Here is a 16,416-nt window from a genome sequence, read left to right as displayed (position 1 = left end):
CATCTCACCTTGGGGTGGCCCGGTCCTGTTCGTTAGGAAGAAGGACTGTAGCGTGCGGATGTGCATTGACTACCATGAATTGAATAAACTCACTGTCAAAAATCAGTATCCTCTACCAAGGATCGACAACTTATTTGATCAGCTCCAAGGAGCTAGTTGGTTCTCGAAGATTGACCTTAGGTCCGGGTATCATCAGTTGAAAATTCAGGAGGAAGAAATCCCTAAGACTGCCTTCCGCACTCGTTATGGGCATTATGAATTCCTCATAATGTCTTTCGGTTTGACCAACGCACCGGCTGCGTTCATGGATCTTATAAACCGGGTGTGTAGGCCGATGCTCGATCGTTCAGTTATTGTGTTCATCGACGACATTCTTGTGTATTCTAAAAGTGAATACGATCATGCCGGTCAACTCACGGAAGTTTTGGAAGCTCTGCGAAAGAACAAGTTGTATGCGAAATTTTCTAAGTGTTCTTTTTGGTTACGCGAGGTTCAGTTCTTGGGTCATGTTATTAACCCGAGTGGTATTTTGGTTGACCCTGCAAAGGTGTAAGCCGTAAACAAATGGGAATCTCCCAAGTCTCCTTCCGAAATTCATAGCTTTCTGGGCTTGGTGGGTATTACCACCGCTTCATTCCCGACTTTTCGAAAATTACTTCATGATTGACCAAGTTGACCAAGAAGAGTGTTATGTTTGTTTGGGGTACCAAGCAGGAGGAGGCTTTTCTCGAATTAAATAACAGGTTGACGCATGCCCCGATTTTATCGTTACCCGATGGCACTAATGATCTGGTTGTTTATTCTGATGCCTCTTACCAGGGGCTTGGGTGTGTTTTGATGCAGCGGGGCCGAGTCATGGCTTATGCCTCGCGGCAGTTAAAGCCTCACGAGGTGAATTATCCTACTCATGATTTGGAGCTGGCGGTGGTTATGTTTGTACTTAAATTGTGGTGACATTATCTGTACGGTGTCCCTTGTGTTATCTATACAGATCATAAGAGCTTAAAGTATTTCTTCGAGCAAAAGGAATTGAATATGCGTCAGCATCGTGGCTGGAGTTGATTAAGGATTACGATTTGGAGATTATGCACCATCCCGGTAAGGCTAACGTGGTAGCCAACGCGTTGAGCCGGAAGGAGAGACCGAAACCTATTCGTGTGAAATCTTACTAGCTTATTCTTAAACCCGATATTTTGAAACAGATAGCCAACGTTCAGAACGAAGCCTTACAGGTGGAATGGATTATGTCAGAGCGTAATTGGGGAACCTATTTTGTTTGAGGCTGGGGATCGGGTTATGTTGAAAGTTTCTCCTTGGAAGGGTATTATTCGTTTTCGTAAGAGAGGGAAGCTTAGTCCGAGGTTTATTGGTCCGTTCCGTATATTGTCCCGTGTTGGTGAGGTAGCGTCTAGGTTGGAATTGCCTGAGGAGCTTGCAGGGATTCATCCTATTTTTCACGTGTCCCATTTGAGGAAATGTTTAGCATATGAGGAGGCCCATGTGCCTCTTGATGACATTGAGCTTGATAGTAAATTGAACTACGTTGAAGAACCGGTTGCTATACTTGATCGTCAGGAAAGGCGTTTGAGGAATAAGGTGGTTAGGCAGGTGAAGGTGCAGTGGAGGCACCGTAGGGGTTGCGAGGCTACTTGGGAGTCCGAAAACGAGATGATGAAACTTTATCCGCAGTTGTTCCTGTCGTGTCGGGATTCAGTGACGAATCCCATTGTAAGGGGGTGGACTTGTAACACCCGTTAATTTTTCGGTTCAAAGGGTTTAAGCTTGTAGAGTATGTATATTCCTCGGGATTTAACCGACATTTCTCGGAAACCTTTTCGTCATACCGGTACGTTAAGTTATTTAAACTTTCCTTTCATGATGTCATATCTCTCAAATTAGAAGGGCTAGAGTGTAACTTGTTGTTTTATATCATAAAACTAAACACCCTAGCCCCCTCCCTTCCCTATTCCCGATCGGACAAGAGAGCAGCCAAGGAGCTGCGATTTTTCTTTTTTTGCAGCCAAGGTGTGATCATAAAACTTCAATTGAAGGTTCATACTACGTCCCTACAAGTCTTTTACACCTTAATTGATCATATTAACGCGCTTATTGGTCGTTAAGGTTGAGTTTTGGTTATAACGATTTCTGACATATTCGTACTTGATTATTGTTCGGTCTGTAACTCATTGAAAATATATTGTTTTTGACTGATTCTTGATTCTATGATGTTCTACTTTGAGTCTAGTTTCCAGAAAGGTATAATATGTAATTTTTGGACAAGATTTGAATGCTTTTTATGATTTTACAAGATCGAGTGTCAAAGCTGATGCGGGATAACGGATTCTGGTCTGTCTTCCCAACATCATAACCCTTTTTTGACAAATCGAAATTGGTTGATTCCACTTCTGGAAGTTAGTATTTTGAGTTAGGAACCAAACCCAATTGGAATCATTTAATTTGGCTAGGTAATGATTTTTATAAAAATAAAACCATTTTGTTGCACACTGAAATAGCTGCACATACCTTTCTGTGTTGGAGGAATTTTTATGATTTTTGTGTCCACTAGAAAGATATAATAAAAATATTTTTATAAACCTAAGACATTTATTAAATTGTGGTAAAAATTTAATAATTTATTTCAAAGGTTATCCTATGTAATTAACTACATCTTCACATGCTAAAATCTGCACGTTTTACTTGTTATTGATCGATAAGTTCGTTTTAGGCTTAACCGGTGGATGTTCTATTGTGTTCTTATCGGGGATGTTTGAAGTGAGTTTTTGCACCGTAATCTTCCTAGGTATGTCCCATATATCATACTTTAAAATCATGTTCATTGGTGTTCGTTAGACTGGTCAACTAGTTGTAGTTTGATTGTTAGTGTACGGTTGACTAAAATTGTAGTTTTATGCGTTTAACGCGAGGGTCGAAGTGATTAACGACCAATTCAACTCGGGGGAACTTGGTTTGATGTCGGGCTGTTGGAAAATCATTTTTATAAGTTATGGGGCTGAATTGGTTGTCGGTTGGTCAAAAGGGTCGGTACAACGCGCAATTGTGTTTATTGAATAGTTGGTGCGTTGTACTTGCGAGTTACCGACCCATTTGACTCGTGTAGCGTTGCGTGGACTTGTTGGCTGCGATTTTATCATGTTGGGTCCACACGGGGCTGAGTTAGATGTTAATGGCCTAAACGACTCTTAGACGCGCGTGTTAGTGTCACCTAGCGCTTCTGGGGTAAATTGGGAATTCTTTATTCCCAGGAGTATCTAAGGGTCGTGCTGGTGAACGTAAGGCCCCGGGGGATGTTATGATTGAGTTTGATGAAGTCGAGATTTTAGATAACTCGAACCATGTTATAACATCACGTAGGATAAACGAGTCCGTTCGATGTCGTTTGTAATGTTTGTATGTAAACCGACAGGTGTTGAGTTTTGGGATTACTTAGGGATTATCTAGCTCGTGGTGAATACGTGTCTTGTGTCAGGTGAGTTCATGATGCCCCCTTTTTACTCTTTTAAGATTTTGGGCTTGCATGCACACCTAAGCGATTTTGCTTGATGAATTGTTTAAAATTATTTTGGATGGGCTTACTTGTATAGGGTAGGCCTTGAGATGATATTATCGTATGTATGTATGTATTATTGTATGGCCAATATTTGGCGATGTTAGTAGTCGTTATCGACTACGGATGTTACGTATGCCTACTTTGTGTTTGCATACGTTGGATGAGATGTTACGTGTTTGGGTTGTACGTGTGCTCGACCCTGATGTTATTACTTGGATGAAGTATATGTAGGTATATAATTATAAGGATGTTTATATGTAATTATAAGGATGTTTATATATAATTATAAGTATGTTCATATATACTTACAAGGATGTTTATATATAATTATAAGTATGTTCATATATACTTATAAGGATGTTTATATATAATTATAAGGATGTTTATATATAATTATAAGTATATTCATATATACTTACAAGGATGTTTATATATAATTATAAGGATGTTCATATATGATTATAAGGATGTTTATATACATATACAAGGATGATTACTTATTATTGATGAAGGCCTAACTGTTGTAACCCGTTTTATTTTTAAAACTCTTGGAATGATTATGACTATTATTATTTTAGATGTCAATTATTAAAACTTGAACTCACTCAGCTCAAGCTGACTTTGTGTGCATGCTAGTGTGAGTTTTAGGTTAGGAGGAGTATGCGTTTCCGCTTGGACGTGCACGAGGCTACTTGGACGGTGGAGGACATACTTAGTCGAAAGTTTTAATGATGAACACTTTTCTTTTAAAGTTTTATTAAATACATTGAAGTTTGGTTTTTGGCATAATTCTCGGGTTTTGGGAACTTTTTTTAATAATTATGATTTTCCGCTTTATTATACTCTAAAAGGATTTTAGAAATGAAATGAATTGTTTTGGGTTTAAGAATTTTGTACGTTTCGTGTATGATCACCAACTATAGGATTCCCGGGATTCGGGGTCTTACATTGCATGTAGAATCCGACCATAAAACTTAACCTTTTTGTCGAAACTCACCTTCTTGGTCTCGGGTTCCGGTTCGGATTCTGAACAACCCGAGGATCTAATGGTGTTTCTTGTTGTTTGATGACGTTAAACACGAGATTCGTCCTTTCTTTTTGCTCAGATTAGATCTAGAATGCTAGAGAGAGAAGTGTGTGTGAAAGAAATGAAATGGAGAAATGGGGAGGGGTTGGGGTTTATATATGGGGTCCATGGGCCCTATGGCCCATAACCCATTCGCAAGCCCAATCCTATTCATAATCCAACACCAACACACAATTAAATTAACAACACGCAGTTAAGAATAAAAACTTCCTGCTATTTATTATTCACAAAAATGCAGATATTACAAGAGGTTTTGTCTATACCATCCTCTTGTGTGATTAAATGATTAAGTTTCGTCTCTATCTGCGTCCGTTCCTATTACAACAGGATTCGGGGACGAATCCCTTTGTAAGGAAGGTGGACTTGTAACACCCGAAATCTTCGTTAATCGGCTTAAGCGTCTATAAAAGTTTGTTTAATTGATGGGATTTATTCTTTCATGTTATGGGGTCTCGGAGTAAATTCTGAATGTTATTTTAATTAGCTTTAAGAATAAGTTAGAACTATAGTTAATAGAGGGACTGCTTATTTAAATTGCCAAAAGATGATTTAGCTTTGGCCGCCCTAGCTTCTTTTGCGATCGGCATTGTGACCAGCCCCTCCCACCGATTTTTCTCACCTTTCAAACCAAGGTATATTCATCTACTTCCATGTAGTTTCTAGGCCTAGGAACGTCTTTTTCATCATTAATCCGCTTAGTATGCTCGTTATTTGACCGAATGATTCATTTATGTAAAATCCGGCCACTGTTTGCTTTTTCTGGCTACTTTTCTGGCGGTGCCTGGCAACAGAGATGGTACAGGGTTGTAATGCTCGGAGACGCGGTCGTGTGGATATATGATTCACCCAAAACAGAGTTGGTTTGATAGGGTTTCGAATTACTCGACTGTTAACGCAAATTACGCGACTGTTTCATGAATTTGCGTTTGATTGCGCTCAATTACAAAGTAATATTTATGAAAGAACAACGAGGCTTTAGTTTCATGAACTTAGGTTATTATGTTAGTCATAACGACCCATTATAATCCGGTTCGATGTTAAATAAGTTCGTTTGTGTCAAAACTTGTTCCAAAAGGGACGATTTTTGTACTTATTGATAAATATAATATTAATAAAAAAACCCCAGCCCTAATACCTCCCCCCAACAAGCGTCGACATCTGCTCTCCCCACCCCCTCTCATGATTTCATGCAACAAACCCTAATTCATCTTCTATTCAACGTTAATTCTTGCAATTGGTGGTGTTTTGATCGATCCTCATGATTCCTAACATTAATTGACAGGTTTTATGTAACAATGTTATGTTTTGATGATTTCTTGATAAAACCTAAATGTCCAAACTTCTATAATATTGATGATTATGATGTTAATTGATCATTTAAAACCCTATAGATGTCATAAACATGTCAGGGTTTGAGTTTTGTTGATAACAGTTTGCTGACAGATTCGTACTCGTTTATTGTTTGGTCTGTAACTTGGTGATGATTCATTATTTTTGATCGATTCTTGCTTCCATGATGTTCTACTTTGAGTCTAGTTTCCAGAAAGGTATAATTTGTAATTTTTGGTCGATATTTGAATAGTTTTTATGATTTTATAAAATTGTGTGTCAAAGTTGATGCGGGGTGACGGATTCTGATCTGTCTTCCCAACATCATAAATTTTTTTTTTGATAAGTCAAAATTGGTTGATTCTACTTATGGAACTTCATATTTTGAGTTAATATACAACCCAATTGGAATTGATTAATTTGGTTTGGTAATGATTTTTAAACAAATAAAACAATTTTGTTGCGCACTAAAATAGCTGCACGTACTTTTCTGTCTTGGAGAAATTTTTATGATTTTTGTGTCCACTAGAAAAATTTATAAAAATATTTTTATAACCTAATACATTTATGAAAATTTGGTAAAAATTTCATAATTTATTTATATTATTTTCCTATGTAATAAAATAAATCTTTGCATGCTAAAATCTGCATGTTATACTCGTTATGGATAGATACGTTCGTTTTAGGCTTAACCGGTGGCAGTCCAATTGAGTTCTTGTCGAGGCTGTTTAAAGTGAGGTTTTTCTCCGTCATCTTCCTAGGTATGTCATATGTGTTATATTTTAGTATCGTGAGCATTGAAGCTCGTTTGGTTAGTCAATTGTCGATAGATTGAAAACTAAGATTTCGGTTGTCTAGTTTGTTGATTGTTGTGTTTAGCGCGTTGTTTGAGGGGATTAACAACCAATTCATATTGTGTAGCCTCTATATGTTATACGGGCTATGAAATCTAAATTTTTATGTTAATGGGGCTGAATTGGTTGTCGGTTGCTCAAACGGGTCGGTACAACGCAAATTCGCGTTTAATTGGTAGTTTATGCGTTGTACAAGCGATTTTCCGACCCATTCAACTCGTGTTTTGTCGTGTGGACTTGTTGGCTATAATTATACTTAATTTGGTCCACACGAGGCTGAGTCGGTTGCTAAGTGCATAGAAAACTTGTTAACGCGCTTATTCGATACAATTAGCAACTTTCGGGGGTAATTTGGGAATTCTTTATCCCAGGAATTATCTAAGGGTGGTTTCGGTTAATACAAGGCCCCGGGGGCTGTTTTAATTGAAATTTGTGAGGTTGAGACTTTAGGTCAATCAAATCATGTTAGAGCGCCTCGTAGGATAAACGAGTCGGTACGGTTTAGTTAGTAATCTTTGTGTGCAATCCGACAGGTTGTGAATTGTGGATTTGATTAGAAATTCTCTAGCTCGTTGTTGATTGTGTGCCTCGTGTCAGGTGAGGTCATGATGCCCCTTTTAACTCTTTTTACGTTTTAGGCCTTAGGATATTTTAGACTTGTCTTAAATTCCTTAAGGTTATATATATTACGTATGGTCTAGGCTCGAGGATGTCATTACTCCTAGTATTAACTGAATACGTGTAGTCCTGCTTATATTAGTTCATATTTTGGACTGACTTATATATATGTGTTCTCCATGGCCTACGATTGGTTTTATTAATTAGCTCTTTGTGTGTATCGTGATTTTGGTCGGGCCAAACTATACGACTTGGGTTCTAAAAATCCCGTGGTGGGTTCTTAAATCCCGTGGGGGAGGCTCATGTGGCATAATCATCATTATAATTAGTTCTTTGTGTGCATGGTGATCTTGGCCGGGCCAAATTATACGACTCGGGTTCTTAAATCCCGTGGGGGGGGAGGCTAGTGTGGTATTAGCATCATTATAACGGGTTCTTAAAATCCTGTATCATGTGCTTAGGTCATACCGTGTGCGGGTCAACTATACTACTCGGGTTCTTAAATCCCGTGGCAGGTTCTTAAATCCCGTGGGGGGAGACTCGTACACGTGTTCGACCGTGTTTATATTGTTTGGCTATTGTACATATATTTACTTATCATTTATCCATGTGCCTATTATTTCATATACTGTTTTATACTTATAATCTTGTTATGATTTATACATGTCATTTATTAAAAATTGAACTCACTAAGCCCAAGCTGACTTTGTGTGTATGCTAGTTTGATTTGCAGGGTAAGGATTTAGGATTATCACGTGCTAGACACTACTCGGACGGTTAAAGGCATTCCTAGTCGAGACCTTATAATAAAAAGAACATGTTACCTTATATTTGATCATGGGATTTTAGTGCTTAACTTTTTCCATTGTTTATCGTTTGGTATTTTTCCCGGTTTTGGGGAATTTTTGACACTTATGAATTTTCCGCTGTTTATTTACTCTGAACTTGTTTTAAGTAAAATGAATTGTTTTGGGTTTAAAATTTTTATGAATTGTGGGTATGATTACCAACTTTATGATTCCCGGGATTTCGGGGTCTTACAATTGCTTACCTGGAGAATTCGGGAAGGGCATGAAACTTATTAGGCCAAAACATACCACACCAAACGCCATACGAATCACAACTTTATGTTTTCATCCGTGATCATGTCCTCTTTGTGATAAGAATATAGTTGCACTCCTAAGGATGTCACACAAGTCATGGTGGTTCATGCGACGTGTGACTTCGAGCCTCAATGTTTTACAATGTGTTTTAACTAAAAGTTTGACAAGTCGTGGTGATACGCGAATAACGAACTTTTGGTTCGATTTGATTACGCATTTTGATTTATAGGTTTTAACTGAAAATTTTGTCAAGTCGTAGTGATACACGAATACCCAACTTTCGGTTCGATTTGATTACACTTTTTTTTTAAACATACAAATTGTGGTGATTCATACAATGTGTGATTCCGAATACTCAATCGTTTATATTGTGGTTTTGACAAGTCATTGATACTCGAGTTTCAATTCGTTTTCTGTGTTTATATTTATTGAAATTTCTAAAAGTCATGCTAGTACATAAATTGTTGAATTTCAACCCATTTTCTTAATTTATAAATCAATTATTATTATAATTTGAAAAATTTGAAAAATCATGGTGATACATGAATAGTCGAGTTTTAATTCGTTTTCTGAGTTTATATACTCATAGAAATTTCTAAAAGTTGTGCTATTACAGGAATTATCGAGTTTCAACCTGTTTCCTTTATTTATTTTAAACCGAAAGGTCATGGTGATACATGAATCGTCGAATTTCAATTCATTTCCTTTATTTATATATTCATTTACTGTTTTGGGTTAAAAATTGAAAATTCGAAAATCATGGTGAAACATAAATAGTCGATTTTCAATGCTCATTTTCTCGTGTGTTTTAAAATTGAGAATTCAAAAAGTCATGGTGAAGCATGAATTGTCGATTTTCAATTCGCTTTCTTTATATAATTCGCTTATTATTATAGTTTTAATTGAAATTTTGAAAAGTTATGGTGGTACACAAACACTCGATTTTCAATTCGATTTCATTACTTATATTATGTTTGTATTAATTCTATGTTTTTATTTCAAAACTTGATATATTTTACTTACGAGATTAGTATTATCAAAATGCGAAAACTCATAATAACTCATGAGCACTTTGATTTCAATTTCAAATTTGTTTCATGTGATTGTACTTCTTATTTATTTTCATATTTATAGATGGATTTGGATTTTAGGAATCTCTCATGTAACATTTTTGATATGAATTTTGTATTTACATCCAATGTCACGCGAATTATTCACACTTCATGCCTTCTCGTTTTTCCTCGACGTTATCCTCGAAACGCAATCCACAAAACTACAACCCAAATCTCGACCATCACAAAACCAAGATTCATTACCCACCACAACAGTTAATTCAACCGCAAAGCTATACCTAAGTAAATCCAAACCCAACCTAACTCTTGGATACTCAAACCCAACCCAACCAAGATATTTACACGAGAACCCACCCTTTGTAAGACACGTACGATTCCCCCACTTCGCTACCGCAATGTCGAAATGTCCCAAATAGTGTTAAATTCGGCCAACTCATCAACTTTTGTCTCATAACTGTAAATACCTTTATTCCCACGACCTGCTACCCAACCATTTATCCCCCACCTTCTGCCTTACCTCATCTCGCTACTATTGCAGTAACTCGAGCACACCCGTTATAAGGCTTAACTTGCTTCCCCCATACAAAGCCTTACCCCGCTTCCCTTGACCTCTCACGGGTTTAGTTGATTTTCGACTTCAATACTTCACCTTTCCAAACCTGTTATTAATTCTTGCACTCTTTTCAACATTTAGTCCTTTTACAAACATTTTTTTTTTGTTTTTTTCTTTTGTGAAATTTCAAATCTTTATTATTAAAAAAAATCATTAATAAATGTATATTACGTTATACGAAATATATTCAAGTAGTTTTTGAATCAAAAGAACTTTACGAAAATTCAATGGTTCATTTTTATCACTATTATTATTGCTGCTACTATTATTACTATCAATACCTTATTATTATTATTATTATTATTATTATTATTATTCCAATAAAACTATTAAAAGCAAATAAAATATTTCATTTTAAACAATTCTTAAGCCATAAGGCTATTAAATTACCATCAACGAGTTATTTTATCTAACGACCTCTATTTTTCCTAAAACGTCACCCAACTAGGAAATCCTTTACATCGAAAGTTTTCTAACTAGCTAAGTATATACGCAAGATTATTATCATAAATTTCCTTTGAGTTTTAAACATCGTGTCCCTACAAACAATTATTACAAACAATGTCGTCAAACATTTCTGTTTCCCCCTTTTGTTAATGCCAATGAATTTCGGATTAGTAAATCATACCACCGCCTCATAATAACCTTCATACCGCAAAACCTATTTCGAGAAGACAGGCATAGCAAGTTACCTTTTTGTGTTACTTCTTTCATATGTTATAGATATTTTTCTGTTTTGGCATTTCCATGAAGATCTATGTAGCAAGTTCTTTTCAAAGGTTGTCTACGAAGTTAATATCGAGCTTGATTATTCGTAAATTAGTGAACTATTCTCATTCATAAATACATTCTGAAGCGGTTTACCTTTTTATTTCAATCTCGTGGTCTGTAACCAATTTCCCATAAACATAATTGTTTAGTGGAAGTTGGAGACCATGAGCATGTTTATACACATGTTGAGTTTATTTTGATTACACGAAAATTTGGTCATATGGTTCTATTTTCGCTCAACGTTTTGTTCGTATGATTTTGTTATTCATAATCCCAATGTTATACAATTTTGAGATCAATATCTTAATTCAATCTTGAAGTTTCAATTATTTTGTTCTCAATGTTTTATCAATTTGGGACGAATGTTTCACTTTGATCTCGAAATTCAATTTTTTATTTTGCGATTATTAATCTCAATTTGGTCTTTCTTCACATTGATATTTTATTGAAAAGAACTTAATCTACTTTGTTATTGTATTTAAGTTTCGTTTATCCTATTCTCGAACCCAATGCTTTACCGACTTATGTGTTTATATTTTGTTGGCTCAATCCCACGTTTACTTGCTCTGTTATTCTCGACTTCAATGTTCGTTTAATTATGTTGATGTTCATGACTTTAACAATTTCATTTGTTATTATTATTCTAGGTTACTCTAGAATCTTGCTTATTTCATTATAACTTCAATGACATTTTTATTTTCCTTAAACTTTAACGATTTCATTTATTTGGACCTAATGTTTTGCTTATCCTTGACCTCAAGGACTTGTTTATAAATTTTTGTTATTTTTCAATCCTTATAGTTTATTATTCTAGATTTAAAAGCTTTTATATAAGAATTTATTTTACCTTAACCCACACAATGGGACGGATTATGTGGACCATCCAACGATAAAGGTAATTACGGGTCGACACGTAATTATCCAAGTCCTCGCGTGGAAGACATAAGAAGTACGTTGTGTGCAATAACTCGAAACCTGGGATGATTTTGAAAGACGAGACAAATGAAATATGATAAAGGCATGGTGGATATGCCGCTGGTACATCCTATAGATAAGTGTCCTTGCCATATTCTCATTTGTGGCGTCTTCCGGGCCATTCAAAGATCGATGTTATTGTTCTTATTTAATTATGCATTTATAAAATTATTAAAACCTTTTAACAACTACTTTTATTGGTTGTTTTCTTTTAAAATTTATTTTTATTTTAATTTCGGGACGAAATTTCTAAAAGTTGTTAATCCTGTAACATTCGTTACTTTTCAAACCCGAAAACCCGACCCATTTCAAATTCTCGGTTTTGTTTATATATATATATATATATATATATATATATATATATATATAGGGGATGGTTCCATTGAGAACCAAGGTTTTCTTGAAAACCAATTAAGTTAATTTGAACCCTTGATCTAATAAATCAATGGTTGATATATGCAATAACATTTAGGTAAATTAATTTAAATGAAAGGTTATTACTTTACTAGGATAAGGGCAAATTAGGTAGAAAAAAAAATTGTTTTAGAAACCACCGTTCTAATTGATAAAATCCCTATATTTACTCTTCTTTCTCCTCTCTCCTAATTAAGAGTAACTATAAATAATTATAAGAAGTCGTCATTTTTAACTTACTTTAGCAATAAAGTAGCATTACATCTAACAATAAAAGAAAAAATTTTATAAGTAATCGTTGAAGTTCATATATGTAATGGTCGAATTATAACTCAACAATTGAACTAGATTTTTATTAAACTGAGGTACATATATGTAATAATGGTCAAATATAACTCAAATTAAGTTAGATACATATATGTTATAAACACAACGACATAACCAGTCATACCATTTGGTTAGTGTTACATATATGTATAACACTATTTCGAATCAAATTAAGTTAGATACATATGTTATAAACAGTCATACCATCTCGTAGTGTTTCATATATGTATAACACTAATTCGAATCAAATTAAATTGGATACATATATGTTATAAAAAGTCATATATGTATAACACTTTGAATTAGGTATTGAACAAAATATATATATGTAAAGAAGGGGTGGTGCATATATTTAACCGAAGTCATTATCATCATTGCTTCTTTTTACTTGTCATCTTCTTACTTTATTGATCATTTGTGACACCTTCATACGTATATGTAATTCGTTCACCATTATCTCCATCTTCACCTTGATTGCATATATGTAAAAGTTTGCCCATACGTTGTAAAGATTTAATTTGAGGTCAACAAACTGGAAGATGGAGTGCCAGATGAAAGTGAATTTATTGGTCAATAAATGAAAAGGGAAAAAGATTTGAACTAAAATCTTTGTTATTTTCGCACTACAATCTAGGGATCCATAGAGCTCGGTACTGGACTGGTACCGGTACTGAAAGTGCCGATCCCGAAAATCATAAATTCTTGGTACCGGTATCGGTACCGAAATATTCGGTTCGGTACCGGGACGGTACCGATATTGAAGGTAAAAATTCGGGAAATACCGGTACCGTACCGAACCATACCGGTACCAGTACCGATCCTGAAACTCAAAACTTTTGTACCGATTTGATACCTACCAAATCGGTACCGAATTCGATCATCTCTATTACAATCTAACAAGACATAAATTGATTTTAATATAAGAAAACATTAAAATATTGAAATCTAATGAAAAACAACTACAGGTTACAATTGAAAATCAAACCAAAAATTTTGAATGAAAACTTAATCTCAGTTTCTTCCTTGCGTTCTTCACAATTTCAAATTAATATACTTACCTACGACACTTGCAAACTCCCTATATGTGACAAGCTTTTTACTTTTGTTGTCTTCTTTAAACTGCTACTTTTGTCTTGAGCTCGATTAAAATCACAGAGCATTTATATCAGCCGATGCTTGATCTTCTTTCGTTCTTGATTTTGGTTAAAGTGAAATCTGTAGGTTTTGTGAAGATAAGCTCGTTTATATATATATATATATACACACACATCTCAAGTTTGATTTAATGTATTTTATATTAGACGATTTTTATTGAACTCAATAAATCAACCTGATTTATCGGTTATGCATATTCTTGTTAATTATTTATCATTAATATTATATTGACGATGAATTACGTTTATCATTCGGTCGATTCCTTTTCATTTCATTCAATTCACAAAACTTCGGGATTTAAAGTGTTTAATAAACTTAATCTATTCGCAAACTATCGGGTATAATACGAAAATAATCCAAGTATATTAAATTTTATTAACTTTACAAAATATTCCAATGTTTAAGGTTTAATGTATAAAAGCTCTTTATATTATGATTTAAAGGATTATGAAACTCCAGGGACTAAACTGAAACATTTAATCAAATTATGTTAAATTAATATAATTACCCAGCCCCCCACCCTCGTCCCGACGTTTTTCGGCAGCAGGCCGGCTGCAGCAGCTGTTTTCCGGCGAGCCTCCAATCAACGCCGTAATCTCCGCGTTTGACCAAATAAATTAGTATAACCATCTTCATCTTCGATAATAAACGTTAATAAAAAGATTAATTACATCATAACATCTCGTAATCACCGGCAAAATCCGTAATCATCGCCGTACAACAAGCTCAATCAAAATTAATACCACTGACTCATAATCAATCCAATTGCTAGTATAAATAGGTCCATAATCTTCAATTGAACGTGCACCAATCTTCTTTTCTCTCTATAACATTCTCTACTGCATTCAATTGATTCATTGTAAACCGGATTCCGGTCACCGTCTTTAAATCACTTTCCGGCGACCATCAAGGTAATGGTTATATGAATTATAGTTGTTTTCAGCCATATACTAAAACCCCCAACCTAATTTAACCATTCTTAGAACATAATTAAAGAATTAAAACCCTAGGTTCGTGAAGTAGAATGTGACATCCCACATCGGTTGGGGAGGAGAACTAAGTCTTCTTTATAAGGAGGTGAATACCTTCCCTATCATAACGCGTTTTGGGCACTTATCAGTAGTGGATGAGAGGAGAACTCCATAGTTAAGCGTGCTTAGGTGGAAGTAGTATCAGGATGGGTGACCTCCTGGGAAGTCTTTACCTGGGCAACCAAAAGCAAATCCGTGAGGCGATGATGGTACTCCCCGGCTAAAGCGGACAATATTATGGTGCGGCGATAGCTGGGCTGTTACAGATGGTATCAGATCCAGGGCCGGACCGGTGGTGCCAGGTCCCACGAAGACGTTAGACCCCTTAACTGGGGTGGATTGTGACATCCCACATCGATTGGGGAGGAGAACTTAGCCTTCTACATAAGAAGGTGGATACCTTCCCTATCATAACACGTTTTGGGCACTTAATGGTAGTGAATGAGAGAAGAACTCCACAGTTAAGCGTGCTCAGGTGGAAGTAGTATCAGGATTGGTGACCTCCTAGGAAGTTTTCACCTAGGCAACCAAAAGCAAATCCGTGAGGCGATGGTGGTACGCCCCGACCAAAGTGGAAAGTATTATGGTGCGACGGTAGCTGGGCTGTTACATAGAAGATGAATTGATAAATACTATATAATTATTTCTGTTTTTATACCATTTCCAAACAAACAAAATAGCCCAATGGTTGTGTTCGCATTATGTGAATTGGAGGACCCGGGTTCAAACCCGGGTCATCCATTGTAATTGTTTTTTTTTAACATTATTCTTCTCACATTAAATCAAACAAATTATTATAAATTAAATAAAAATCATTTTTAAATTAAATAAAATTACTTATAAATCATATTTTATCTTTTTCACCTAAAAACTAAAATTTCATATTCGTTAAACTTGATAATATTATTCCATTTTGTTAACTTTAAATTCCTTTTTCGTTATCGTTAATATTTATAACACTAACATAACCATATTCGGGAATAAATTACATCATTAAAACCCGTGCTTCGTAAATATAATAAAATTTCTCATATTAATAATAAGTTATTAAATGAAATAATATTTACACTAATATTATAATTCTTTCTCGTTAAATCGTTAATATTAATTCCGTAAACTTTAATTCGTTAATGCTAGTTTCGTTAACCTTAAATGGTTAATTCATTTGTTAAACTTTACTTTGTCCGCTTTTAATTCGATAAACTTTAATTTGGTAATATTAATTCGTTAAACTTTATTTCGCTAAACATTAATTCGTTAGCTTGTAATTCATTAAATCATTACAAATAACTTTATATTTCGTTAGTTTTTATTTTCTTTAACTTTAATTCGTTAACATAAATATTCTTCGAGATATATTTATCATTAGAAAAATCCTTTAAGACTTAAAAATAATATTATAAAATTCCTTAGCATAATAAAATATATTAAAATAATGTAATACCCCGTTAACCAAATATTTACAACTTTTTCAATCCCGATAGTTAGACTTCGTTTT

The sequence above is a fragment of the Bidens hawaiensis genome, unplaced genomic scaffold, assembly GCF_021521415.1.
Source record: "Bidens hawaiensis isolate Kalapana, Puna unplaced genomic scaffold, B.hawaiensis_p1.1 tig00001206_1, whole genome shotgun sequence".
NCBI lineage: Eukaryota > Viridiplantae > Streptophyta > Magnoliopsida > Asterales > Asteraceae > Bidens > Bidens hawaiensis.
The sequence above is the reverse complement of the archived record's forward strand: the minus strand, read 5'-3'. Positions refer to the sequence as shown.